General features: G+C 35.0%; 3 long non-coding RNA genes across 3 annotated transcripts; 2 read left to right on the top strand and 1 right to left on the bottom strand.

Annotated features, from left to right (window-relative positions):
* Positions 1-852: 852 nt before the first annotated feature.
* LOC136805215 (uncharacterized) lies at positions 853-19,363 on the bottom strand. The gene is made up of 3 exons (XR_010846359.1): positions 19,160-19,363; positions 1,984-2,091; positions 853-1,514 (listed from the first exon to the last, which is right to left on the bottom strand). It is a non-coding gene; the product is annotated as an uncharacterized lncRNA (long non-coding RNA).
* On the top strand, positions 3,326-5,067 carry LOC136805216 (uncharacterized). Its single transcript, XR_010846360.1, has 3 exons — positions 3,326-3,366; positions 4,243-4,342; positions 4,618-5,067. It is a non-coding gene; the product is annotated as an uncharacterized lncRNA (long non-coding RNA).
* Positions 19,364-20,166: 803 nt separating the features above from the next.
* On the top strand, positions 20,167-24,627 carry LOC136805217 (uncharacterized). Its single transcript, XR_010846361.1, has 2 exons — positions 20,167-23,388; positions 24,100-24,627. It is a non-coding gene; the product is annotated as an uncharacterized lncRNA (long non-coding RNA).
* The last annotated feature ends 2,649 nt before the right edge of the window (positions 24,628-27,276 follow it).

The raw sequence follows: 27,276 nt of genomic DNA on the forward strand, positions 1-27,276 counted from the left end.
ATCTGTCCTGAAAAAAACTGGTAGCGAACAAACCAAAAAAACTAAGTGTTCTAGTTGGTTGGTTCCCCTCAATTAAAAATTAAAAAAAATTCCTCTGCCCCCCCCCCTTTAGTTCCCCACCCTAAGGTTTTTAAAATAATTCCCCCACCCTTGGGATTATTTTTGATTTTTTGCTCATAACATAATACTGTTTCTAAAGTCTGTCTCGAAATAATTTGCAGCTGGAGAAAAAAATGACTGTAACTTTTGATAGAATTCGAATCAAGTTGCGGTTTTGTGCTCGTTAAAAAGATATTCGTGAGTGGAATATTATCAAGTAAAAAAATTGAGAAAAATTTTTTTCCTCAGATTTTTTCTCCCCACTCTCGTTTTTTTGGAGCTATTTTTCTCCCCCTCCTTTTGATTGCCCCCCTCGTAGAATAACTAAAGAATATTATTTGGTTGAAATTGAACAGGGATATTTTAATGTGGGACTGCACTTTTTATTGTAATAAAAGGAAAAGTGAAACTAGGAAAACAGTGATTTTGAGCAATTTCTCGAGAGATTTCAGTGAAAAACTCTTAAATTTAATACCATTTTTCGAGAGTTTTGCACCTTTGTTATAAAAATAAATTCATCAAATGTTGAACGGTGAAAAGAATGCGGCTATTATATTTTGATTTTTCCCGACATGTTTCGGACTCGGTCCGTTCTCAAGTGAATGATATTTCTGTAGAAAAAAAAAGCGTTTTTATACAAAATTATTTGACGTCAAATTGGACAAATACGTCATTTTAGGCGATTTCGGCTTGAAAATGGGTTGGTGTAAATGGGGCCATCTGATAAGTTAAATTTGGTCTAAAATGAACGTGTAAATCAGACTTAGGCGCTCGGTTGGAGAAGATTGAGTTCTTGGTTCAACCCATGAGGTGCAAGGGTTCTCAGTTTTTTGATCCAGAAGTTTTCTCTCTGTAGTATTAATTCTATAGTTTATAGTTCATGGCAAAAGTTTATATTTTTTGTGGTAGACATAAAATGTGAGAATTAGTACACACAATAAAAGATTACGTAAGGTATTAGATTTGGAAGATTTAAATGAAAAAAAGTCAATTCCGCAAAAACTAATATTAAGCTATATCAGATTTTTTTTGACTGGAACTAATTTTTGCGGGCAGGAAATATCCTAAAAACTTTTAATTTTGGCGGGAACTAATTTTGGCAAATGACAGCTTAAATCTGTTCTATTTTGCCTTATTTTGAGCAATTTTGATGAGTTTCAGGGGTTATTTAGGCAAGGAAACAAAAAATTTAATTTTGACAGGAATCTATTTTGGTGAGTGGGCAAAATATTTAATTTTGGTGGGAACGAATTTCGGCGAATTTCGTCTAAATTCGCCAACTCTGCCAAAATTAGTTCCCGCCAGGGTTAGAATTCACCTGAAAACTTACTTGAAAATTTGGAAACTTCGAGCACAGCTTCATACATAATTTTTGGTCATGGAATACTTGCTGACATGGCAGTTCCTTTTAGATGCTAAAAAAAAAGAAAACAAACTTTAAAAATGTTGGCTCGCAGTCCCGTTTACAGTTGGGTAATATTGAAATGAAAACGAGGAGCTAAAAGGAACTTCAAGATTCTTAAGCTTTAAGATAGTACGAGACGGATACAATAAAGGTTCTGGGAAAAATTTTCTTTAAAATGCTTGTAAATATCTATTTGGTAGATTGGTAGCTTTCCAGGTAGGTGACAGCAAACTAACATTTCAATTCGAGCTTTATTAGGTCAACAAAGGGACAAATAGAGAAACTGATCTTAAAGAAAATAGCTTCAAACATCATTCTGATTTGTGGTACCACATTGATTATCTTCAAAAATTAAAAAATCTTAGATTTTTTAATTTTTTAGAAAACCTTGATACAATTTATAGTCTGTTGCAATTGGATTATTACTTTTTAAAGGTTTGGGTCTTTTTGAGCTTACCAGACTAAAAGATTACACTCACCTGAAAAATTGCTTGAAAACTTGCAACACAGTCTACCGCTTGTTACGGTGGGTGATTGATTAACGGATCATTGAGTGATAGCTGCTACTTTCCACTTCCCATCACATTCTAAATTATAAAAACAAAGGGTAATATATCAATTTTCCTGTTGATGACATTGAGCTTGTTGCTTCAGGTACCTGAAACTAGACTGGTCTTTAGGTATTTTAAGTATGTGTACATCCTTCTTGACACATTCTCTTTAATTGGTCAACAAATTTTTATACCTCAAAAGTATAAATTTTCTGAGCTAGTAGTTTTTTTCTTTCTAATGTTAAAAATTTAAGTTTTAAATTTTTCTGACTTTAACTTCAAAAGTAAATTGAAATGCGATTTTTTTCAGTTACCTGTAAATCGAAGATGAACAACTCAATTAGATATAAACCCCCAGCTTGCTTTAATTTTAAGTTTTCTTTTGAGAATTTTATAAAAAAGAAAGAAGATGATAGCTAAATGCTATGGGTGACTTTAAACTTCGTTAGAAGTAGTATGGTAAAGTAAAATTTAATTTTTCTCTACGTCTTTTTTAAGTTTTTAACGAGATTATTGGTCAGTCCTGGTGACCCTTCAAATCTGTTCCGCGATTTTTTTCCCGCTGGTCGTCGTCACCGTTAAGACTCCTCAGTCTAATTCCGATTTTCCCGATTTGATTTAGAAAATCCGAAACAAGAATTTGTATGTGCCGAGCTGCGCTTTAATTATTACATCAGCCGTTATCTCCCTTATATTGCGCCACCTTTTCCGAAGCGTACTGTGAACTATTTTATTAAATGTTAAAGCTGATTCGCACTAGTAGCTGGCTAAGTTGTTTCAAATCTCATGACACTCATGGACAAGAAGCAAGAGGATCTCGATCAGTCTCAACGGTCAACTTTCATTATCTTCTTGAGGTGAGAGTACTTGGTTTATTTCAAAGTTTATTATTGATTCCTTGTCAAGGTTATTTTCAAAAAAGATAGCATATTCATATATTTTCTTTTTTGCATATAAGTCTCTTTATTATAAATCAAAATTCTGCAAAATTTACTAAAAATGAACACTCAAATCTCTGTCCTATTGACAAAAGAATAATGGACAAAGTGTATATAATATATGAATGAATTTGGTGTTGAAATGAAAATGTTGGTAATTCTTTGATTGTTTATTGTTGTTTTAGTATCTGGTGTTACATGTTTATAGTATCGAAAAAGTCCATGGCTTTGCATCGTTTGAGCTTGGTATTACCATCGCCTTCCTGCTTTTGTACAATGTTTTCAATCATTTCACTCATCATGGATAGGTACTTTTAAACCATTGGTTCGTTTCTTCACACCTGAATACTGAAAGAGTTCATCAAAGTGATAGGTAAGCTAAATGTCTCTTTTTGATCCATCAAAATTTGCCAACGCAGACACTTTAACGTGTGTTTCTAGGTATATCTTAGAAAGCAATCATTTTATAGTCTTTCCATTTTCATTTGAATAATGTCTTTTTACAAGGTTCAATTATTCGTCCAGCCATCTCTCAAAGAACGTTAAAAATCTATGATAGTCTTTTGTCTCAATGAAAGAATAAAAGGGATTTGTTAGCTAGTTAGCAAGCGTTCTGTTTCATTACTTTAACGTACAAAATATTTGATCAAAAGTATAGGACTGTACCGTGAGCAATTAATCATGAATGATCTAAGTTTTAAAGAGTGAAGTGATTTTGTTCATGTTGTTATTATTTACCTGTGTATGGGACTTTAATATCTTCATTGCCAGACAATCTCAATCGAACGGAATCGACGATCGAACCAAATCGAACGCAATCGACCAATTGAAATTCGATTGTCTAACGCAATCGAAAGTCAAAATTCTTGGTAATATTCGATTGGTTCGATTGTTGTTCGACTAGTTCGATTGTCGTAGTTTATTGTCGTTGTTATCGGAAAACGTTGCCCGGTTCGGAAGCGTATTGTTGATCGGACCATACTGCTTTCTAACTGTCAAAACAAAGATGGCGGCAAAAAATAGACAATCAACTCCAGACGATCTCAATCGAACGCAATCGAACATCAATCGAACGCAATCGAATATCAATCGAATCTGAAAATTTCGGTAATATTCAATTGAGATTCGATTGCGTTCGACAATCGAATTTCAATCGGTCGATTGCGTTCGATTTGGTTCGACTGGTTCGATCATCGATTCCGTTCGATTCGATTGAGATCGCCTGGTCATTGTTTTGTTGTTGTTGCAGGGATCAATCAATAACCAAATATCATGATTCTTTATCAACAACGGAAATATTGCTTCCCATCCAATAGTTCGAATATCGACACTACAAAAATCGAAACAAGGTACTATAAACATTGAGTTTAGTGGCTTCACTTTTCCTTGTCCAGGAAAGGTTAAAGATTTTGCTTTAGCCCTTCAGGCTTTAAAATCAATGAAGCCTCAAAAGTGACCTACATTAAAAGTTTGAATAGTGGTCAATTGATATTTTGATGAATAATATAATGTCAAAAAAGTGAGAGTTTACTACAATGATTACTTTCTACATGCTACCCTATCAATAAAGTCAACTCTTGTTTTTAATTTGAAGAAAATATTTTAAAATATCTTTTTTTTACAGAAATTCAATCGGCGACCATCTATTTGCTAAATTTTAACGCCACTATTATGCTGGTATAATTGAAAATACACACGTTCACGTATCCTACTAAACACTATCACGTTTCATGATTAGATTGACCAATGTTTTTTCAAAGCTTATTCGTTATTGGACTATTATGATGCTGCAATGGATTTTTGGTTCAGTATACCTATCCTGTATCTAACTCAATGTCTTGTTATTGGAATTATTGCTGTTGGAATGACGTTGGTATTGGACAATAATTAAAGACTTTATTTCAACTAGAAAGTATTACATATTTTAAATGTATTGCAAAGAAGTAATTAATATTGTACAATAGTAATATTGTTACCTTAAGTGAATAAATTTTGGCGTGGATTTAATTTGAAGATTGGCCAAAATACGATTTTTGGCGGGGATTTAATTTGGCGATAGATCAATATCGTAAAATTTAGCGAGGATTTAATTTGGCCAATTGGAAATTTTGTCACACTGAAGTGGGTGAAAATTAATCAAAAATATGCTAAAAAGTTGTTATTTTTCACATAATTCTATTTTTGTTAAATTTGGCGGGGATTTAATTTGGCGAATTGCCGAATTTGGAAATTTTGGCGAGGATTTAATTTGGCGAATTTTGGCCAAAATCGCCAAATTCGCCAAATTTAATCCCCGCCAAAATTTATCCACTTAAGGTAATATTTGTAGACAATTATATGATTATCTAAAACAACATTGTTCAAAATTTATGTGAAAAATAAAATTTTTTCAAACCTTGTTACACATTATTTTTATAATAAGCAACTCCATTTTTCGGGTCAGGCCTGGAGTTGCTAAGGGTTTTTCGAAATCCAGGCTCAAAGTTGCTTGTAAGGTTGCTTGTAAGGTTGCTTAAAGATTTTCAAGCACATTTTTGCATTTTTCAACAATTTTTCAATTTTGAATGGGCAGTAGAGGCATTTTTCGAAGATTTTCAAGGCTTTCTTTCTAAGTTGTGTCAAAGTTATTTTTTATTGCTGAGGAAAAAAGTTGCTAATTTGGATTTGAGGCCTCGTGGTTGCTGATAAGCAACGTCCTTAATTTTTTGGTTCATATTGAGGCCTGAGCCTAAGGAACTCGGTTGCTTATAAAAAATGTGTGTAATCGACCCTGACAAAATGTTGGCGATTTTTGCACCAATTTTGCCTAAGCCACCTCCAAGAGTAGTTTATCGTTATCTTGTGATCACATCCTTTTTGCTACTCTCTCTTGATCCAGCTTATCCTTTGATCTATCTTATCCTTTAGGGCTGACCTTCCAGCGCAGCTGGTTTATTGCTGTTTAATTGAGTAATAAGTATATCAATATATCAATAAAATATATCAATATTCCATCTGAAAATACTTCCCCATCTCAAAGTCTTGAGGTCCCTAGGTAATTGAAAGATATTTTATGAGAAACAGATATTCATACCCCAGATTTATCACTATCAGAATTAGTATCAGTAACAGTGCTGCAAATGATGAAATTTCAGATAGAATACTAATGCTGGAAACCCAGGCAGAAGTAAGTAAAATATGCACATAATCAGCTTAACAGTGGACATCAATAAAAAAACTTTTGGTTTTCATCACTCTTCACAAAAAGTAGCTATTTACTTATTTAAAGTAGGGGCTTTCAAATTACAAAAGGTGAGTTTTAAGAATTTGTGGGAAATCTTGTCCTATCCTCCCTACAATTGATGGCTTTGATTGTTTAGAAGTGTTGATGACGCAAGTGGTTAGGCATTGGGATTGTAAACCAAGATTGCTTGCATTTGGTTGTTTGAGCACCAAGGATCAGATTTGCAGAATAATTATTTTCTAAGCTGTCTTAGTTTTGAGTTGGTTGCTGTCAAACCAAATATGAGCCTCGTAAATGATAATGTGACTATTGTCAAACAAAAACCAGGGCAGTATTGCAGTTTACTCTCAATATATCTAAAACTTATGAAATCTATTAAAATTGTGTTATACTCCTTTGGTTTTACTCCCTTGATATACCACACCTGATCCTTGATGTACCACACCTTATCTCAGACTTTTGTCTTCAGCTTTGTCATTTCCTTTTGTGTCTTGTACATTCCTTACTATTGTTATTTTTTAGTCCTATTTTTTATGTCTATTTATTTTTTTCTTTCACTTTCTATTGTCTATTGGTGCGAAAAAAAGACTAGGACAGTTTTAGGGTGGTAAAAAATGCCTGTGCGGCAATTGGCAGCTACAGTCGAAAAGGTGTATTGAATTGGGCAATAATTGAATTTATTATTATCCCATTCCAATTCTATAACTAAAACCTACCTCTCAACCAATTTTCAAGAGAAAAGAATCCCCGCTGAAGTTATTGAAAAGCGATTTTTTAATTTTCAAATCTGGGATTATTTGGTTAAAAGAATTAGACAGAAAAAAAATTTGAAATTCTTAATTATTGAAATTATTAACAATCGAATTTAGAATATCAAAATTTCAAAAAAATTGTGAGTATTCTATCACTTTCTCAACAACCGTCCCTCAAAGACTCAATCAGACTCAATGACCGTTTGAGTACTTTGTTTGTTATTGAATAATTTGATAACCAATTACTATCATATGTGTCCCTGCAAGTGATTTAGAGCACATTCAAGATTGGCTAGGATCGGCCTAGATTGGCCAGGTCTGGTTCAGATTGGCCAACTCAAGTCTATTTATATTATTTAATTAGCATAAACTTATTTAAAAAGTTATTCTTGGCAATGTAACATAAATAATAAAATGAAAACATTAGAAGTGATATAGCATCATATACTCTAGGGGCTGAGTTAGGTCCCGTATGCGCATCGGCGTATAGTCATTTTTTCTTTTGATCATGAAAGTATAGTCCTTGAAGAGTCAGAAAACGTGTGTGGCGTTATTTGGATCAGGCTCAAATTTCCATAATGGCGGATTTTAGATTTCAACCCTTTTTAGCCCTCTTGCTTGAAAAGAAATTTTTTTTTGACTTTAAACATAGACATTATATACCAATCGATCACAAATTTTATGCTGATGAAGAAAAAGGTCAGAATCATGGTCTGAAAATTTTGTTATCTGGAGATATGAAGCACTTTCGATTTCGATTTTTTGAAATGACTACTTTTGGTTCCAGATTTGCGTGGCTTTAACATTTGATTGGCTTACTTAATTTACTTGAAATTTTCGGAGGGTCTTGCCTACTGTTCAAATAATAAAATTCAGGAAAATTTTTTTTTCTACATGAATTTCGAAATCCATAATGGCGGATTCAAAATTTTCTTTAGTCACATGGGCTCTTAGGCTCTGCTAGGCTAAGAAAAATATTTTTTGAGCTTAAAACCATGCATACTATATACCAATCGATCAGAAATTTTATACTGATTAAGAAAAAGGTCAGAACCATGGTCTGAAAATTTCGTTATCAAGAGATACGAAGTACTTACGTTTTCTAAGTTTTGAAAACGAAAGTACTTCATAGCTCGAGATAGAAAAAATTTCAGACCATGGTTCTGACCTTTTTCTTAATCAGCATAAAATGTCTGATCGATTGGTGTATAATATGCAGGGTTTTAAGCTCAAAAAATATTTTTCTTAGCCTAGCAGAGCCTAAGAGCCCATGTGACGAAAGAAAATTTTGAATCCGCCATTATGGATTTCGAAATTCATGTAGAAAAAAACTTTTCCTGAATTTTATTATTTGAACGGTAGGCAAGACCCTCCGAAAATTTCAAGTAAATTAAGTAAGCCAATCAAATGTTAAAGCCACGCAAATCTGGAACCAAAAGTAGTCATTTCAAAAAATCGAAATCGAAAGTGCTTCATATCTCCAGATAACAAAATTTTCAGACCATGATTCTGACCTTTTTCTTAATCAGCATAAAATTTGTGATCGATTGGTATATAATATGTCTATGTTTAAAGTCAAAAGAAAATTTCTTTTCAAGCAAGAGGGCTAAAAAGGGTTGAAATCTAAAATCCGCCATTATGGAAATTTGAGCCTGATCCAAATAACGCCACACACGTTTTCTGACTCTTCAAGGACTATACTTTCATGATCAAAAGAAAAAATGACTATACGCCGATGCGCATACGGGACCTAACTCAGCCCCTAGAGTAATAATAAATAATGAAAATTAATTTATTTTGTATGTATAAAGGTTGATAAAATAATTTAGGCTAAAAAAAATCTAAAAATATTTCTTCTGTGGCGTAATTTATTAAGAAAAGAAAGGAACTAGCATTGTTGGTTAGTTAACCGGAAATTATTCAAGATTAAGTGAAATTGTTTATTAGTTTGACATGAAACAGAGGCTTAATTGATAGGCTTATCAAAAATTTAGAGTATATTGGAATTCTGATTAGAGTATAGACTACACAGGCTTTGTGCTTGCTTGTGAAATAAGGCTTAGCTAGGCTATGGTTTCTCAAAACCAGTAACTAACAAAAATCTATAAAGTACTAGTTGATAATTTTTCAGCTTCTTTCTTGAAGTCTTCCAGATCCTTTATGCTGGTCAATTTGGTTGGTAATTTGTTCCATAGTTCGATGGTTTTAGGTAGAAAAGAAATCAAATAGATCTGTATCCTCCCCATAATTTGGTTAAACTTAAGATTAACACACCTTTGTTTCTCTGGAATCATTTCTTTGTTTACATGTTTTGTTTTGTAGTAGATCTCATACAACATTCTAACTCGAGCTATGCTGTTTCATTCATTTAATGTTTTAAGTTTAGCAGTTTCTCTTAATGATGTTGGACTAACTGTTCCTTGCCATGAGTTGAAGATCCATTGTAGGCATTTTCGCTGAACAATTTCAATTTTTAATTTCAATGTTTCATTTTCCGTTGGATCACAAACTGTGGAAGCATACTCTAGAGTGGGTCTGATAAAGATTTTTTAGCACTTGAGTCGTGTTTCTGAATGACTTTTAACCAAGTTTCTTTGCAAAAAGAATCTTGTGTTATTTGCTTTAGCACATATTATGTTAGAAATGTGAGTATTCCATTTAAAATCCTTCTGCATGGTTACACCAACATATTTCGTCTTTTTACTATCTCAATCTGTTGTCCCTGTATCTGGTATTCTGAATCAATTACATTTCGTTTATTTGTTATCCTTAAAATCTTCTCTCGGTGAAACTCCATGCTCCACTTTTTCTCCCAATCAGCAAGTTTTTCTACGTCAGACTGTAGTTGCTCGCAATCTTTGATAAATTGTATTTTTCAGTAAAGATAGGAGTCAGAAGCAAATAAAGCCAGTTTTGAGTCTGTCTCATGTAGCATGTCATTTATGTAGGCAAGAAAGAGGAGGGGATCAAGAACGGTACCTTGGGGGACACCTGACATGACTGCTGTTCGTTTAGACAATTTTCCTCAAACAACAACGCGTTGGGTTCGATCTTGAAGAAAGTCTGTTATCCAATGTAATATGTCGCCATTTATACCATAATCCTGTAGTTTGAGCAATAATATTCGGTGCCCTACTTTATCGAAAGCCTTGCTGAAATCCAGCATAACAGAATCAATCTGTTCTTTGTTGTTAACTGCTTTTGCGATATCGTGGATAGTTTGAATGAGTTGGGTTTCGCAAGATCTTTAATTTCTAAAACCATGCTGTGCTGAGTATCGGAAAGTATGTTTTCTTGATCAAAATGTGACATTATGTGTGTGTGGATAATATGTTCCATAATTTTACAGGTTGTGGAAGTTAAACTAACAGGTCTTTAGTTCTCTGGTTTTGAGCGGTTTTTATTCCCACCTTTGTATAATGGGGTAATAATGGCTTGTTTCCAATCATTTGGTATTTGCCCTTGACGAAATGATGTGGTAAATAATAATAAAAAAAAGTCTGAGATCTCATCTGCACATTCTTTGAGGATCCTTGTTGAAATGTCGTCTGGACCGCTGGCTTTGTTTGGATCTAGATCCTTTAAAAGTTTAAGAATGCCGTTTTTGGTGAAGGTGATTTGTCTGATTGGTGGGCCTTGTGGATCGCTGATTTCAGGCGAAATTCTGTTGTCTACCGTCTACAGAGTGAACGCTTGCAAATTGTTTATTTAAAACTTCAGCAATGTCAGAATCCTCTGTTTGAATACGACCGTTGTCAAATAATGGGCTAACTCAGGTGATATTATTTTTTTGATTTAATGAAAGAGAAGAATCCTTTGCTGTTCTTTTTGTCATTTAATATATTGTCTCTGATGTAAATGTTGTATGTGTTGTTATAGGTCTGTCTTGCTGCTTTTTCTGCTTCTATTTATTACGATCGTTTTCGAGTTTTGTTCTTTTGTAAACATGGAAACGCCTTTTTTTTCTTTTTGCACGTTTACAATTTATGTTAAACCATGGTTGAGTGTATCTAGTAGACAACATTTTAGTTGGTTTGGTCATTCAGAGCTTTGAGAAGAAGGTTTTAAAACATAACCATAGATTGTTTACTGGTGTTTCTGTTGACTCTGTTTCAATAAGATTTCTCATTTCATTTCAAATCTCTTCTCTCAATGATGGTAGATCTGCTCTCTTCCAGATGTAAATCTGTCGCTGGACAGGTTTGATTTGGATGGGATGACATAAAATGTCGTTTGCAACGTTCTAGAAATTCTGTACGATTTGTTAGCAATAGGTCCAGTGTTGCATTTTTACGTGTAGTAAAATTTACTGGTTGAGTAAGGTTCATATTGTCAAAAAGATTAAGAAAGTTCTCATTAAGTTCTTTTACATACTTGGTGGACGGTGATTTCACTTGAATGCCAATCAATGTCTGGTAGGTTAAAGTCACCACCAACCCACACAGATATGTTTTTGTGTTTTACTATTATCTTTCTCAAACTGTCAATTAGTTCCTGGTTCTGCTCTTTGGAATTATACATCGTACGATAACATGCTGTGATTAAAATAGGTTTTTCAAATGTTTTTATCTTAATGGATACAATTTCTCCTGCTTTCCACGTGATTACTTTGACTATCAAGCTTTCTTTGTAAATGATGATAATACCTCCTTTGCCATCAGTTCTGTCTTGGCGCGAAGCAGTGTAATGTTTTGGTAGGAATTTCTTGTTGAAGATATTACAAGATAGATGTGTTTCTGATCCTATGTATAAGGACATCAGTGCCATTCTGTTTGATTATTTTTTCCAAAAGTTTACTTTTGTTGTAGATACTCTGAAAGTTACAGATGCATAAACGAAGTCTTTTGGCTTTGGACTTTTTTGATGCAATGTCAAAGGAACAATCAGCTGGTGCTTCTTCGTCTGATGAAATGGATGATATTGAGGTGTCAAATATGCTTGGTGTAACGTCTTCAGTTCACATTGGGCGCAAGTCCATTCAAGGTTTCCATCATTAACATATAGCAGTCATATACCTGGTCCCCCGCGGATACACATTTACAATGGTGCCATTGATGACAAGTGTCGCATGCGATTGCCTTTTTTGAGCTTTTCACTGCTTTAGAGCATTCTGCACAAGGCAGTTTGAGTTTTCCAGGTCCAGGGTTGACTTCCACTGTTCCGCTAATCACAAGTAACAGTTGTTAGAGTAGAGCAGCTGGACGCATTTGAAATGACTGAGGACATTTTTTCCTGGTAGAAAGCAAATCGACATGACATAAATATCAGTCATTGATGTAAGCCTACAGCACAACAATGATTGTCCTTGGATTTTCTCATTTGACATTTGCAGTCCAAAAAGGAAGGCAATGAGAGCTCGAAGTAGGTACATATTTTCAAAAGCAGAGTAATTGCAAGACAAAAATTGTAAAATAACTAAAGAGGTACCTGCTCAGCTGCACGCCGATTCCAAACCAGGCGTACAGCTGGTCCAAGGTTATTTGCCAAGACCTCAAGTCTGCAATTTTTGAAGCAATTGTCATGGAAGATGTCCAATTCCAGTTGGATCAAAAGTCTTCAACGGTTCGAATGTTTCTGCTGGATTCCAACAACACCAACCAGGGGGGGTCGGTGTACTAGAAGGTGGCATGTATGTGTACTACAAGGTATTTTTCAAAACTTGACACCCACCCACCCCTGAAGTACACAATACTACATGGAAAAATCCCAAAACCACCCCATACCCCTATTTACTACCGGGTAGTACCTGGAAAAAAACCAAAACCATCACATACCCCCCATTTATTACCGGGCACTACCTAGAAAAATCCGGAAAATAAAGAAACATTTTTCCAAAAATTGGGAGATCGGGAAAACCCTTTTTCAGAAAATCAGGAAATCGGGTAATTGGGAAAACTTTTTTCCAAAAATCGGAAAAACAGGAAAATTTTCGGGCAGGTCTAAAACGCCTAATACCTACTACTTAATACTTACTACTTAATACTGACTACCTAATCCGTTTGGATACTTTACAGACCAGAACTTCAAGGCCCTGACACTCCTTCGCATGTTCGAAATCTCTAAGTTTCGTGAAATTTGAATGTCAACACATAAGTCTTTGCTTTATATTTATTTAAAGTCTTTCAATGTGTTATCTAAAAGAATATTTAAATATTTGCATTAAAGTAAATATTTTCTTCCCCCCATATAAGTACAAAGCAAAAGGTCATTATCTTAGTTTTTTTCTTTTTCCTGCTCTCTCTTATGACTTTGATCTAATTATAAGAAAACATATGTAAATATTCAAATCAATTATTCTTATACACCCCTGTCTCCTTAATAAAGATCAAATCGGCTAAAACGTTATTTAAACGCTCTTCAAAATTAAATATAGGTCATTAATTGTATCCTTTTGTATTATCTGCATCATATGGAGCAGTGTCATAGTACTTCTTAAGATTGGTTCGTAGGGCTTTATATTCAATAACTATAATAATATTTTTGTCAAATAATGTCACTTTGTCAATAATAGGCAAAAGTTCAATGAGCACCTCCAAAAATCTCTCTTTTAGCATTTTCTACTAGAAATTTCTATCTAGTGATATTTAAAGCATCTTATTCAGCACATTAATAATTCTTATTATAATGAAGTTTAAAAAGGCCATATTAAATGACCCTGTCAATATTCTGGCTCGAAAAGGTCATTTGTAAATCAGGTTTGTAATAAAATCAAGTCATGTTTAAATATTCTCTGCCATCTACTGTACTTCAGTTACGTCTGCTCCAATGAAACAGGGGCATACTCACCTATTTTAAATTTTCAGATCGACTGATTCTTATAAATAAAGCTAATATGAGCAAACGAAATATTTTTCTCCTACGAAAAAGTGTGTCTCGACAAAATGTGTGTAGTCTGTAAACTTTATAGAAAAAGCGCGGGAAAATAAAGTGAAGAGCAAAAAATAAGAAAATATTTTCATGTCTTCACACTACTAACCCGATCACCATTCCTCACGGACATCTCCATTCCTCAATATTCCTCTTCTATTCCTCACCATTCCTCAGCGTTCCTCGAACGTTCCTCAGGAATAGATATTTCAAAACTTTGTTTTGGCATTCCTCATTTATTCCTCAAACATTCCTGAGGAATGGACATTTATGACGTTATTCTTAAGCTTTCCTCACTCGTTCCTCGAACGTTCCTCAGGAATGGAGATATTTCAACTTCAACTTCATTTCAGCATTCCTCATCTATTCCTCGAACGTTCCTCAGGAATGGTCATTTCTGACGTAATTTTAAGGTGTTCCTCACTCGTTCCTCGAACATTCCTCAGGAATGGACTTTCATGACGTTATTTTCAAGCGTCCCTCACTCGTTCCTCAGGAATGGACATTTCTGACGTTATTTTTAAACGTTCCTCACTCGTTCCTCGAACCTTCCTCAGAAATGGAGTTTCATGACGTTATTTTTGTTCCTCGAACGTTCCTCAGGAATGGAGATATTTCTTTTTCACTTTATTGTTTCCTCATAGAGAGTCATCTATTCCTCAAAAACGTTCCTCAGAATAGACATATTGTAAAGTGGTTCATCACTTTACGTATTTTATTATACCCAATACAATTTTTGGTTATTTCTTTTGCAATTATTCAAATTATAATTATAATTAGACAAGTGAAAGATGTTTTTTGAAACATCAAAATAAATCATCGGTATTTGCAAGCCGAAAAAAAGATTTAGAAACCAAAACTTCATGATCAAACACAAATACACTCCTGTGTGCCACAGACCCACTGAGACCTCATCCCTACTGGAAAATTTTGCAAAAGTTCGTTCCTGGTGGGAAATACCCCGGAATTTCATCCCCATTCGAGATTCAATGTTTAAGAATTGCACTCCAAAACCATCCCCACTGGATTTTTGTTCCACCTTGGAACAATAAAATTGAGTAATTTGGCTAAGAACATTGATGTATGCTTATTAATAGTGGTTCTTATATAGATAAAGATGCTTTTTTTGAGCTGATAAATCTTTTTTGCAAAAATCTGCTTCAGCCATCTTTTACCTACGATAATACCCTACTTCCATGCAAAAAAGTGAAAGAACTAATGATCCAATCGGGCTCTGTCACATTCGAGGGTTTGTTAGTCATGCACCTTTGTGCCAAAATCAGAAACTTTGAATGAGCCAATCTTGAGAAAAGTTGGTAACAAACGGACGCACGAATATGGGTTAATTTAGCTTCCGTTACTAATGTGTTCTCAAGGACAAAAGTAGCTAGCCCTCTCTCTTTCTCTGGAGGCAGAGCCTGAAATTTTAAACGACATAAAAGTTTTTGATATTGAATATCTTATCCATGAAAATGTATTAACAGCTCCGAAAATGTCTTTTCCTGAGGAACAAACGAGGAACACTTTTAAATAACGCCATGAAAGCCCATTCTTTAGGAACGTTCGAGGAATAGATGATGAACGATAAAGTGAAGTAGAAATATCTTCATTCCAGAGGAACGTTCGAGGAACGAGTGAGGAACGCTTAAAAATAATGTCAGAAATGTCCATTCCAGAGGAACGTTCGAGGAACGAGTGAGGAACGCTTAAAATTAACGTCATAAATGTCCATTCCTGAGGAACGTTCGAGGAATAGATGAGGAATGCTGAAATGAAGTTGAAATATCTCCGTTCCTGAGGAACGTTCGAGGAACGAGTGTGGAACGCTTAAGAATAACTTCATAAATGTCCATTCCTCAGGAACGTTCGAGGAATAGATGAGGAATGCTAAAACAAAGTTTTGAAATATCCATTCCTGAGGAATGTTCGAGGAACACTGAGGAATGGTGAGGAATAGAAGAGGAATAGTGAGGAATGGAGATGTCCGTGAGGAATGGTGATCGGGTTAGTAGTGTCAAAAGACTGTAAGACAAAAAGTTAAAATTTTTTTAACACCAAATTTTCAGATTAGGTCGAATTGGGCATGCTGATTATTTTAAAGGTATTTTGGAGCAATTTTGAGGTATATACAGTAAATATTAAGTATTATGTAGTAAGTATTAAGTAGTAGGTATTAGGCGTTTTAGACCTGCCCGAAAATTTTCTCAAAAATCCAAAATGCGTGAGAAAACAAACTTTTCAAAAGTTACGCGAGACCATGTGGAAATGCATGAGTATTTCAGTGGGATCTAGTAGGATTTCAATAGCACACCGTTATGCAAACGTCATAATTATTACTTTTAACACTTGACCGAAAATCAATCCCACAATCCTTTTCGTCTTAATTAAAAAGTCGTGAAAGTCATTACTTTTTCTTTGTAGTTGAGTGTAATTTGCATGCAGGCGTAGTTAACGCGAAGGGTGATGGGATTGAATTTCGGTCAAACAGAAAAATCAATGTCTATTTTTAGATTCACTGCGGTATGCTATTCATTTCAAGAATTTTGGAAGAATGATCTTGGACAAACTTGGCTTGATCAATTTATAATAGAACAACTTTACATTTCTATTTTAGCAGATAATTTCTGAACCTTTTTGTTTCCACACTTTTAACATCGATTCTGGACCCAACACCCTTATGTTGGTACACAGGTAGTAAAAATCAAATTCGATTTTGGACCCAACACCCCAATTATAGTACACAGGTAGTACATGACAAATTTTTTTCTCAAACACCTTCCCACCCCAGGATACATGCCACCTTCTGGTACACTGACCCCCCCTGCACCAACAAGGAACTTCACACTTCTCAAGAGTGCCAGGTTGATCACAACCCTGTTTGTGCTGTCTTTGCTGGATTTCACAGCATCTACCATTCTTTTTTGTTTTTATTTGCTTATAAACTTAAACTTTTCACTAATTCTTAATGGAGTTAATTTTTTTATCTGTCTGTCTCGGCCAATAATGACCAGGTCCAGTTTTGTCAAGTTACAAAACTGTTAAAATAAAAACAATGATATTCGGCCAATGTAAGACAGATCTAGGTCGATATGGACCGGTCCAGGCCGATACAACCGGTCCAAAACGTTTTATGGAAGCCGAAATACTCATTATAAGCAAAATTGTTTTCATACAGTTTTTTCATTGTAAATGACATACTCCCTCGTATTTCATAACCTTGACTCACTCGCTCTTATGAATACATTTAGAAAACATTGTTAGAAATCCTCCTTAGAATAGAACTGCATTATGTCCGTTCGTTAGTTTATTTGGGCATCCCTGTATCATTTACATATTCAGACGGTGTTAATCGAATGAATCAAACGGTGAATCAATTGAATGCAATCCAACACAATCAAATATTATTACCCAGGATTTGCCTTTCGATTGAAAGATTACATTCAATTGATTCAATTGTATTTTATTTTAATCACTCTCGTACCGTACTTAGGCGCTAAGTTGTCCACCCTAAAAAAGCTCTAAAGGAGTGATCAAATTTAATTCAATTACATCAATTGAAGGTAATTTACAATAATCGAACCAATCGAAGGTTACTCAACACAATCGAATACAATAAATTTTACCCAAGAATCGGCCGTCTAATTAAGATTCGATTGCATTCGACAATTACATTGTTATGCCACTAATTTGTTCTTTTTCGTTCCAGACATTTGCTAGCCTGGGAATCTATGCTATGATTTCTTATTCTATATACTGATGGCGAAATGTATAGCATGGTAAGGGCTGAGAGTTTGAATTTCTCAGATCCTAATTACGGTTGAAAACATAGCCAATCAAATTTTGTTATTCTTTTACTGGTCACACTTTCTTAGAGAAAGCACAACTTTCAAAATTTGGTTTTTATTTTAGTAAGTGAGGACAGCTCTAAATTCGAATTTCCCACTGTAAAAAATCGTCCAATATCCAGACGATCTCAATCGAACGGAATCGACGATCGAACCAATCGAACCAAATCGAACGCAATCGACCGATTGAAATTCGATTGTCGAACGCAATCGAATCTCAATCGAACGTCAAAATTTTGGGTAATATTCGATTGGTTCGATCGACTGGTTCGATCATCGATTCCTTTCGATTGAGATCGTCTGGCTTTATTTTTGCAGCTTCCTAACATCCAAGCTCACAAACATCACAAGACGAATGAAATTACTTTCAATTTCCCGTAGAAATTATGCGATGAACAATCTGGGAATCTGGGGGTCAATGAATCGACCATCGAACGCAATCGAACGCAATTGAACATCAATCGAACGCAATCGAATATCAATCGAATCTGAAAATTGCAGTAATATTCGATTGAGATTTGATTGCGTTCGACAATCGAATTTCAATCGTTCGATTGCGTTCGATTTGGTTCGATCGTCGTCGATTCCGTTCGATTGAGATCGTCTGGCAATAGACCTTTTTTCAAAGAGGCCACCCTGTTGAATAATTATGTAGTCCAGCAGAAAAACAATGATAAAACCATGCATAATTATTACAATATGCATGATACAGTAATTATGCATGGCTCTATCATTGTTTTTATGGCTGGACTACATAATTATTCAACAGGATGTCCTCTTTGAAAAAAGGTCCATATTGGACTCACAGCTCGAACCCGTCTTGCGTACATCAAATTATAAAAAAACACACGACGGGTCTCCTGTCTAGACATTCGCATGTGTTCCACTACAGATTTTTTTCATATTTCGATTTAAAAGCCTACTTGGTGCAAGAGAGAAATACACCTTTCCCGTAATTCAAACTTTTCAGACAGAAATGGCCGGGAAAATGTGCACTCCACCGTTGTGTATAAAATTGTTTGGGAGGTAAACGAACGGGTTTTTGCCTGCGAGGAATTAGGGAAAGTGAGTTTTCAAACGGTGGAGAGCACCATAAGCTATAATAATGTGTGCACATTAGTTTTAAGAATTAGGGTGGCCGAATTGCTGTCCCATGTTTTGCTAGATAGTCCCAAGCTAGAGCAGTTGATGGTACTTCGATCACAATCGAACGTTTTGATTAGTTATCGTCTGTAGATAACGTCTATTCATGCAATCAAAAAGTAGATTTTCATGTTCACAGAAGTTTTTTCAATTTTCACGCATTCATGCAAACTGCTGGGGAGCCTGTATGGTTTAAAAATAGAATGGCCCAATCGCATACTGTAGTGAGCTGGACTGTCGATTGCATGTTCGATATCGATTCCGCTCGATTGACAGAGATCGAGATTGTCTCAACTCTTGACAGGGTTTAAAATGAAGAAAAAAATAAGCTCTTACCATTTAAGTTTATTTCGAATGCGGCATTTCCTCGCCAACTGATTGTTTTGTCCTCTTTGTAGTGATGGCTACTGGCTAGATACATGGAACCCTGACACTGCTGCATTTATGTTGCATGGCTGGTTATGATGATGAATAAAATGAATAAAATCGCAGCAAAGCAAGCCTTCTCCAAAATTTACCGCTATTTAAACTGTCCGTCTCTTGACTTATCGAGTCCCAACAGTTTAATAAAAACAGCGGAAATGCACGGGGTAGACATATCCCCCGGGGCATAGATTTAGAGGTCAAGAAAAATTGAAGCCTTAAAATATGCGCCGTATTTTTGATGACGGATTGAATCTAGCAATTCCTTTGTCTTTGAGTGATATATTTTTCAAAATTAAGCGGGAAATTTTAGTTTCAATCTGTCATTTGTGTAAAAACCAGGTGGGTCGCTCAAGGCCGCGCAACTTTGGTAGGATTTGTTGGCTTCAAATCCTACCAAAGAGATTGACTTCTAGCCTTTCGGGCTTATACTTCATTGCCCCGGGGGGCGGGGGGGTCCTACCTAGTACTTTTGCGAGGTGACGGGTGGGGTATGTCCGAGCTGAAAATCAAAAATCGACCCTTTGAGAGACAAAATTTTGGTGATTTTGGGACCCTCCGAGAGACTTTTTCCTAAATTTTGGTCCATTTTTTCCAAGTCTTGATTTTCACCAATTTTTGGTCAAAATTTTTGGAAATCGTGACCCTTTAAGAGAGAAATTTTTGATTTTCGTGATTTTGGGACCCTTTCAGAGACTAACTTTTGAATTTGTACCCCTTTGAGAGACTTTTTAGGAATGAGAAAAGGTACCCTTATGGCTTGCACATGCCCGGCACCCATTTTGCCTAAGTACCCTCCCCCCCCGGGTATATCCCCATAATAATTCAAAAGTTTTTTCAACAATCAAATCGATCTGATTCGTTTGACCTCCAATCCAAATTACAATTTGGTGACCTAAATGAACCAATCAGTCGTGTGATTTCCGATATATTTTGAAAAAATAATCCGGAAATCGAATATCTTATACGGTTCCGGACGAAAGTACCGGCATGCGAATTCTTGAGCATGCGCTATAAAAGGGAGAGATTAGTAGACGTGTCATCTCATTGCAACGCAAAGGTCGTGTACTAGAAGACGTTTACAGGAGTAGGCAGCAAAACTCAGAAAAACTGAGAAAGCACTGGATAATGTCAAGATACAAAAAGAGACTTCAAAGGAAATCAAAAATAGTTTATTAGATCATAAGCTCAATGCACCGTATATGAGAAACTTTGATTTATGAACGAGACTGAAGAGGGTACAAAAAGAAAAAGGATGAAAGGAACAAAGAAAGCTTTGCAATATGGTAAGAAATCCTTCTTTTTAAGAACGTATCAAACATTTGTATCTAATGACTTAGTATCGAGAATCAAGAGCAAGGTGTGCATTGAAAGCTTCATGTGTGTTCGAAAAATTCATATAAAGGTTAAGTTTTCAAAAGTATTTGCAAAATCGGGATAGCATTGTAGTGATCTCAAAAATTCATACTGCTATACTACACTTCTCTTATAAACATAACACGAGGAAAGATGGAACGATACGTTGTTTTTTAAACAGCTAAAAACTTTAGAAACTTTGCATTTTGATTTTTTATCCGTCCTCAAGGGAGCAACTGATAAGTCTTAAGAGTCGAAGAGAAAAGGAGCTGGAAATCCAAAGAGAATTTGATGGAACTTAGTTGAAGTTATTTGATTGAAAAGTATGCGTGATAATCTTTTAATTTTTGTGTAACGACAACGTGACAATTTGTCATACTTTCTATGAGTCTCCAGGGACCTAAAAGTTAGACTTCTATTCTTTCCCTTAACTGTAATTTTATTGCTCATACTACAAAAATGCATTCGCATCGCAAATGGAAAAATGAAAACTGACAGATTCTTGTCAGATTAAAAATTTTAACACTGCAAAGCTTTTGTTATCGTCTGAACGCAGAAAATTTTCGGACATTCTTTTTCTTCTTGGCATTCGCAATTAAATGAGTTTTCAAAGGTTTTGAGAAATTTTGCATAATTTGTCGAGTTTTATGTTTAAGGATTTCCGATTGGTTCGTGAAACAGACCTTATTTACACCAGCTTTTGAGAATTATCTGATTTGAAAATATATTTTGAAAAATATTTCCTCGTATTACTTATCAAATTTACAATAACTAATGATTCATAAGAGACAACGCTTCTTAATTTAGGATATTTCTATCTTTGCCAAAACTGTATAAACAGGACGTTTTAAAACTGTAAACGAGGAAAGTAGAGATGTTGACGGAATTGTGGATAGGCTAGCGGAACATGCGTTATTTACGCAAGCTATTGAGCTAAATGATTTCGAAAATATTTCTTCGTATTATTTACAGATTTATTTATCGATCTTTGAATTATCTGTTAATGTCGAATTAACAGTAACGTCAGAATTAAATTAACGAGCGTTAGAGCGAATAAAGCAGAAAGCGTAAATAAACCAGATAGTATTTACACCAGGTTTCGAGAATCAATTATTATTTTGGAGACATTATTTTCGATTTTGCAATAAGTTTTTGAAAAATGAAAACAACCATTCAAAAATTGAATTCACGGGCGTTAGAACGAATAAAGCGGAAAGCGAATATGAACCAGATAGTATTTACACCAGGTTTTGAGAATCAATTATTATTAATTTGGAGACATTATTTTCGATTTTGCAATAAGTTTTTGAAAAATGAAAACAACCATTCAAAAAATGAATTTACGGGCGTTAGAGCGAATAAAGCGGATAGCGTAGATGAACCAGATGGTATTTACACCAGGTTTCGAGAATCAATTATATTTTGGAGACATTATTTTCGATTTTGCAATAAGTTTTTGAAAAACTAAAACAACCATTCAAAAAATGAATTTACGGGCGTTAGAACGAATAAAGCGGATAGCGTAGATGAACCAGATAGTATTTACACCAGGTTTTGAGAATCAATTATTATTATTTTGGAGACATTATTTTCGATTTTGCAATAAGTTTTTGAAAAATGAAAACAACCATTCAAAAATTGAATTCACGGGCGTTAGAACGAATAAAGCGGAAAGCGAATATGAACCAGATAGTATTTACACCAGGTTTTGAGAATCAATTATTATTATTTTGGAGACATTATTTTCGATTTTGCAATAAGTTTTTGAAAAATGAAAACAACCATTCAAAAAATGAATTTACGGGCGTTAGAGCGAATAAAGCGGATAGCGTAGATGAACCAGATGGTATTTACACCAGGTTTCGAGAATCATATTTTGGAGACATTATTTTCGATTTTGCAATAAGTTTTTGAAAAATTAAAACAACCATTCAAAAATTGAATTTACGGGCGTTAGAACAAGTAAAGCGGCAAGGTAGATGAACACATGGTATTTACGCCAGGTTTTCGAGAATTAATTAACAGACTTGACATTTGTCGATTTTGCAATGGGTTTCGAAAATAAATGAAAAGGAAAGCGTATATGAACTGGATGGGATTTACGCAAGGTTTCCAGAATTAATTATTTAAAAAAAAAAAAAAAAAAAAAAAAATTGAGTTTATGGGCGTTAGAGCGAAGTTGATCGGCCGGTGGACCGGATTTTATTTATTTGTACCCATCGCTTGAGCGGTACAGGCATTTGCCAGCCCGTTGGTGTCAGATGAGCACAGCGCGGCATTAGAATTCATGATTATTGAAGTCAGCGGAGGAAAGACGGCGTTTAATAGTTTCGCGTCAGACATTTTTAAATAGATCGGTTCCTTTTCCAATTATTCAAGTACATCATAAATTTTGAATAGTTTCAAAAATGAATAAATAAACAATTGTCCATTGGCTTCATGTCGATTTTAGGATGATGTTAAGATTTTCAACGGCCTAACGAGGGACTAAGGCATTAAGGCGAACATGCTTGCAAAACAATCGTTAATTTCCCATTTTGAGTCAGAGTATTGCGTCTCTTCTATTTCTTCTTTTTCATGCTCAAAACGAACTGGTGACGTGACGTTAGAACAGGTGAAGGAGATATTAATGAATTGACAAAATTATTGATCGGTCAGTGGACCGGATCGTATTATGTTTACCAGTCGATTGATTGGTAGAGGCATTTTCCAGCCTGTGGGTGTCAGAAGAGGCATTAGAATTTAATGATTATTGATGAATTCGTTTGAACTTCGACGGACAACAGGTATGAGAGACTTACTTATTTAACTTCGTCCCCTAATTCCCAAATCACTTATCAATTTGCGCTTTTATCGGTTAACCAAGGTTGAAGAAAAGGAAAGAAGAGATGATATTATTAGAAAAAGGCAGAAAAATGCAAAACAGCTACGAGGAGAGAAAGCAATATTTAATATCTCTAGTGGGGAATTAGAGGCAGCCAACAACGATTCAGATTGAGCTCAGGTCGATGGGAGTAATAAGTTAGGTAGACACGGAGCATACCATATTTAAAATATCATTGGAATTAAGCCTTACATAGCCATTACAAATCAATATATCACCTTTGAAAATGAGTTACCAATCCCTTTAAGAATTGACTTTAACTTTCTTCGAACTGCTACTTTTTTGTTTCTCGCGTTACAAAGATAATCCAATTGTCTCCAAGAGAGAGTAGTCATGTTTAATGTTTGGATATTGTGTACTGATAAGGAGGAAAAGTTAAGATGTGTGATTTCCGATATATTTTGAAAAAATAATCCGGAAATCGAATATCTTATACGGTTCCGGACGAAAGTACCGGCATGCGAATTCTTGAGCATGCGCTATAAAAGGGAGAGATTAGTAGACGTGTCATCTCATTGCAACGCAAAGGTCGTGTACTTAAACCGTATTTAATTATTTGACGTATTTCTTTTTTCATTTACGCGTTCTTACCATGTAAAATGACGGACGACAGCTGACCGACTGAGAAGACACAGAAGCAGAACCGAGAAAATCGATACGGGTACGAGGAAGAGATTCACCGAGAGATTTATTTATTTATTTAACGACCCAAGGTTTTTGTCCTGCCAAAAGATCGGTCAGATTGGCGAACGAAGGCCGACCCCTATAGCTCGAGGGAGGTAGGTTTTCGTCCAAGGGAGGAGCTCGTTAGTTCAGGGAGTTCCTTAGGTTTATTTATAATTATACAAGGATAAGGAAGATCAAGATACATAGACAACGGTCACCATAAAACGAAGAAAATTTAGATATATTGAGAAATGATTTAAGACGGACTTAATTTAGAGACTTAGCATATACATACTTGATCGGAGAGATGAGACAAATGTTTGTTCGTCATACAATTGATCTTGTTTATAGATAATATATAATAAATTTCTTGTGATTATGTAATTCGTTTAACTTTATTCATATTATCTATTTATATTATGTATAATTATATATTACAGGCCTTGCGTTACAAAGATAATCCAATTGTCTCCAAGAGAGAGTAGTCATGTTTAATGTTTGGATATTGTGTACTGATAAGGAGGAAAAGTTAAGATTACAGAAAACACGTTTGACATGGCTTTTCACAAATTATTGCGTAATATTTGAGGAAACTTTCGGACAAGGAAATCCCGGAAGCCCCCGGAAATCGAGTCGAAAAAAATAAGTGTGTCTTATGACGTGCCGTATGTTGCAAAAATCATTTTTCCGTTTGCTGGTAAAAACATGGATTTTATTACAAAAATACACTTTTTAGCATTGTAAGAGTTCATTTTTTAGCACTCAAAAAGTTAACATTTTAGCATTGTAAAAGTGAACTTTTTAGCATTGTAAAAAGTTCATTTTTTAGTATTCAAAAAGTTAAATTTTTAGCATTCAAAAAGTTTACTTTTTAGCATTCAAAAAGTTCACTTTTTAGCATTCAAAAAGTTTACTTTTTAGCATTCAAAAAGTTCACTTTTTAGCATTAAAAAGATTCACTTTTTAGCATTGTGAAAGTTCACTTTTTAGCATTCATAAATATCACTTTTTAGTATTCAAAAATGTCACTTTTTAGTATTTAAAAATGTCACTTTTTAGCATTGAAAAATCTCGCTTTTTAGCATTGAAAAATCTCGCTTTTTAGCATTCAAAAAGTCACGTTTTAGCTTAGCATTGAAAATTTTCACTTTTTAGCAATCTAAAAATGTCACTTTTAGCTGCATCTCTATTCTCTAATTCGAATTATCCTCTATATCGATATCGATCATTCTCTCCCTAATTTGAATGATTCTCTATTTCGATCACTCTCTCACTCTAATTCGAATGATTCTCTATTTTGATCACTCTCTCTAATTCGAATGATTCTCTCTATCGATCGTTCTCTCTACAGTCTCTAATTCAAATAATTCTCTGTATTGATCAATCTCTTTAATTCGAATGATTCTCTATTTCGATCACTCTCCCTAATTTGATTGATTCTCTATATTGATTGCTTTCTCTAATTCGAATAATTCTCTGTATTGATCAATCTCTTTAATTCGAATGATTCTCTATATCGATAATTCTCTCTAAATCGAATAATTCTCTGTATTGATCAATCTCTCTAATTCGAACGATATTATATCGATCGATTACTTCTTTGATTTTCGGATGATTCTCTATTTCGATCAATCTCTCTAATTCGATTTGTCCTCTATATCTACCACTCTCTCTCTCTAATTCGAATGATTCTCTATTTCGATCACTTTCCCTAATTCGATTGATTCTCTATATCGATTGCTTTCTCTAATTCGAATGATTCTCTATTTCGATCACTCTCCCTAATTCGAATGATTCTCTATATCGATTGCTTTCTCTAATTCGAACGATACTATATCGATTACTCTCGGGTACCTAATAGCCGGGGGGGGTTTGGAATAAGCGGGGGGTTGGAAAAAATCTCAAAACTTAATAAGCGGAGGGGGGTTGGAATAAAAATGTCCTGGGTGGAAAATTTTTGAAAAGGAGGTTAATACAGCAGAATTAGGACAAAAGAGGGAACTTTCAAAAACATTTTCCCAAAAATTGATAAGCGGGGGAGGGGGGTTTGGAATAAGAATGTCCTGGGTGGAAAATTTTCGAAAAATTAATTAGCGGGGGGGCGGCTCCTCTATATCTTCCACTTTCTCTAATTCGAATGATTCTCTATTTCGATAACTCTCCCTAATTCGAATGTTTCTCTATATTGATTGCTTTCTCTAATTCGAATGTTTCTCTATATTCATTTCTTTCTCTAATTCGATAATTCTCTCTAATTCGAATAATTCTCTATATTGATCAATCTCTCTAATTGCCCCCGCAGGAGCGTAGCGACGAGGAGGCACTCATAGTTTCACGCATAGATATTGGACTGGAATCTCGAAACTTTGCGTGTTTTGTTTTGTCGCGCAAGCCTACCCGTAGTTAGTCTCTTCCGTAAATGTTCGGTTTTTTTTCCGGAACGGCAGTTGCTAGCCTAAAAACTTTTTCTTTATAATAGCAGGCGCCGCGGGCATTTTACTCAGCTTTCGACAGTAGATTCTATTCCGCTTGTAGAATTTTGCCCGATTGGTCAACATGCAGGAAATGGAATGCAGAAGTTTCTGGAAGTTTTTTTAAATTCGAGCTCTCTCAATCGGAAAAAACTCTTGTCTAATGCTCATTCCGACATTTTAAATTTTCCGGGGGTTTTGCTGTTTGGGATTGTTTAGGTCAGGGTTGCTAGTAACGGCTTGTCACTGTGCCGGGTGCATACTCGGCGCCCTGAGCCCCGCAGGGTTGCTAGTAACGGCTCGAATTTCAGTCAGGTTAAAAAAGGGACAATTTTACCCATATTATAATAACATTACCCCCGTCTTTTTATTCATTCAATAAGTATTTCCAAATTTTGTGTTCTGCTGTGCGAGTGTGGCTCAACGGATAGCGCGCTGGGTTTCTGATCAGAAACTCTTTCATTTGGTGGGTTCGAATCCCGGTCGGGTCGAAATTTCAAGGTCAGTTAAAACACTTTAAAATAGTCAGAAAACATAGTAAATAAGTCAGAAAGGTCACCAGGGGGTCAGAAAAGAGCCTCAGAGAAGATAGGCAGAAATAAAAAGTCGATGTCGGAACGAGCAATAGACAAGAGTTCTTTCCCTCTCAATCA

The sequence above is a fragment of the Clytia hemisphaerica genome, unplaced genomic scaffold (genome assembly GCF_902728285.1).
Source record: "Clytia hemisphaerica strain Z4C2 unplaced genomic scaffold, Clytia hemisphaerica genome assembly, whole genome shotgun sequence".
NCBI lineage: Eukaryota > Metazoa > Cnidaria > Hydrozoa > Leptothecata > Clytiidae > Clytia > Clytia hemisphaerica.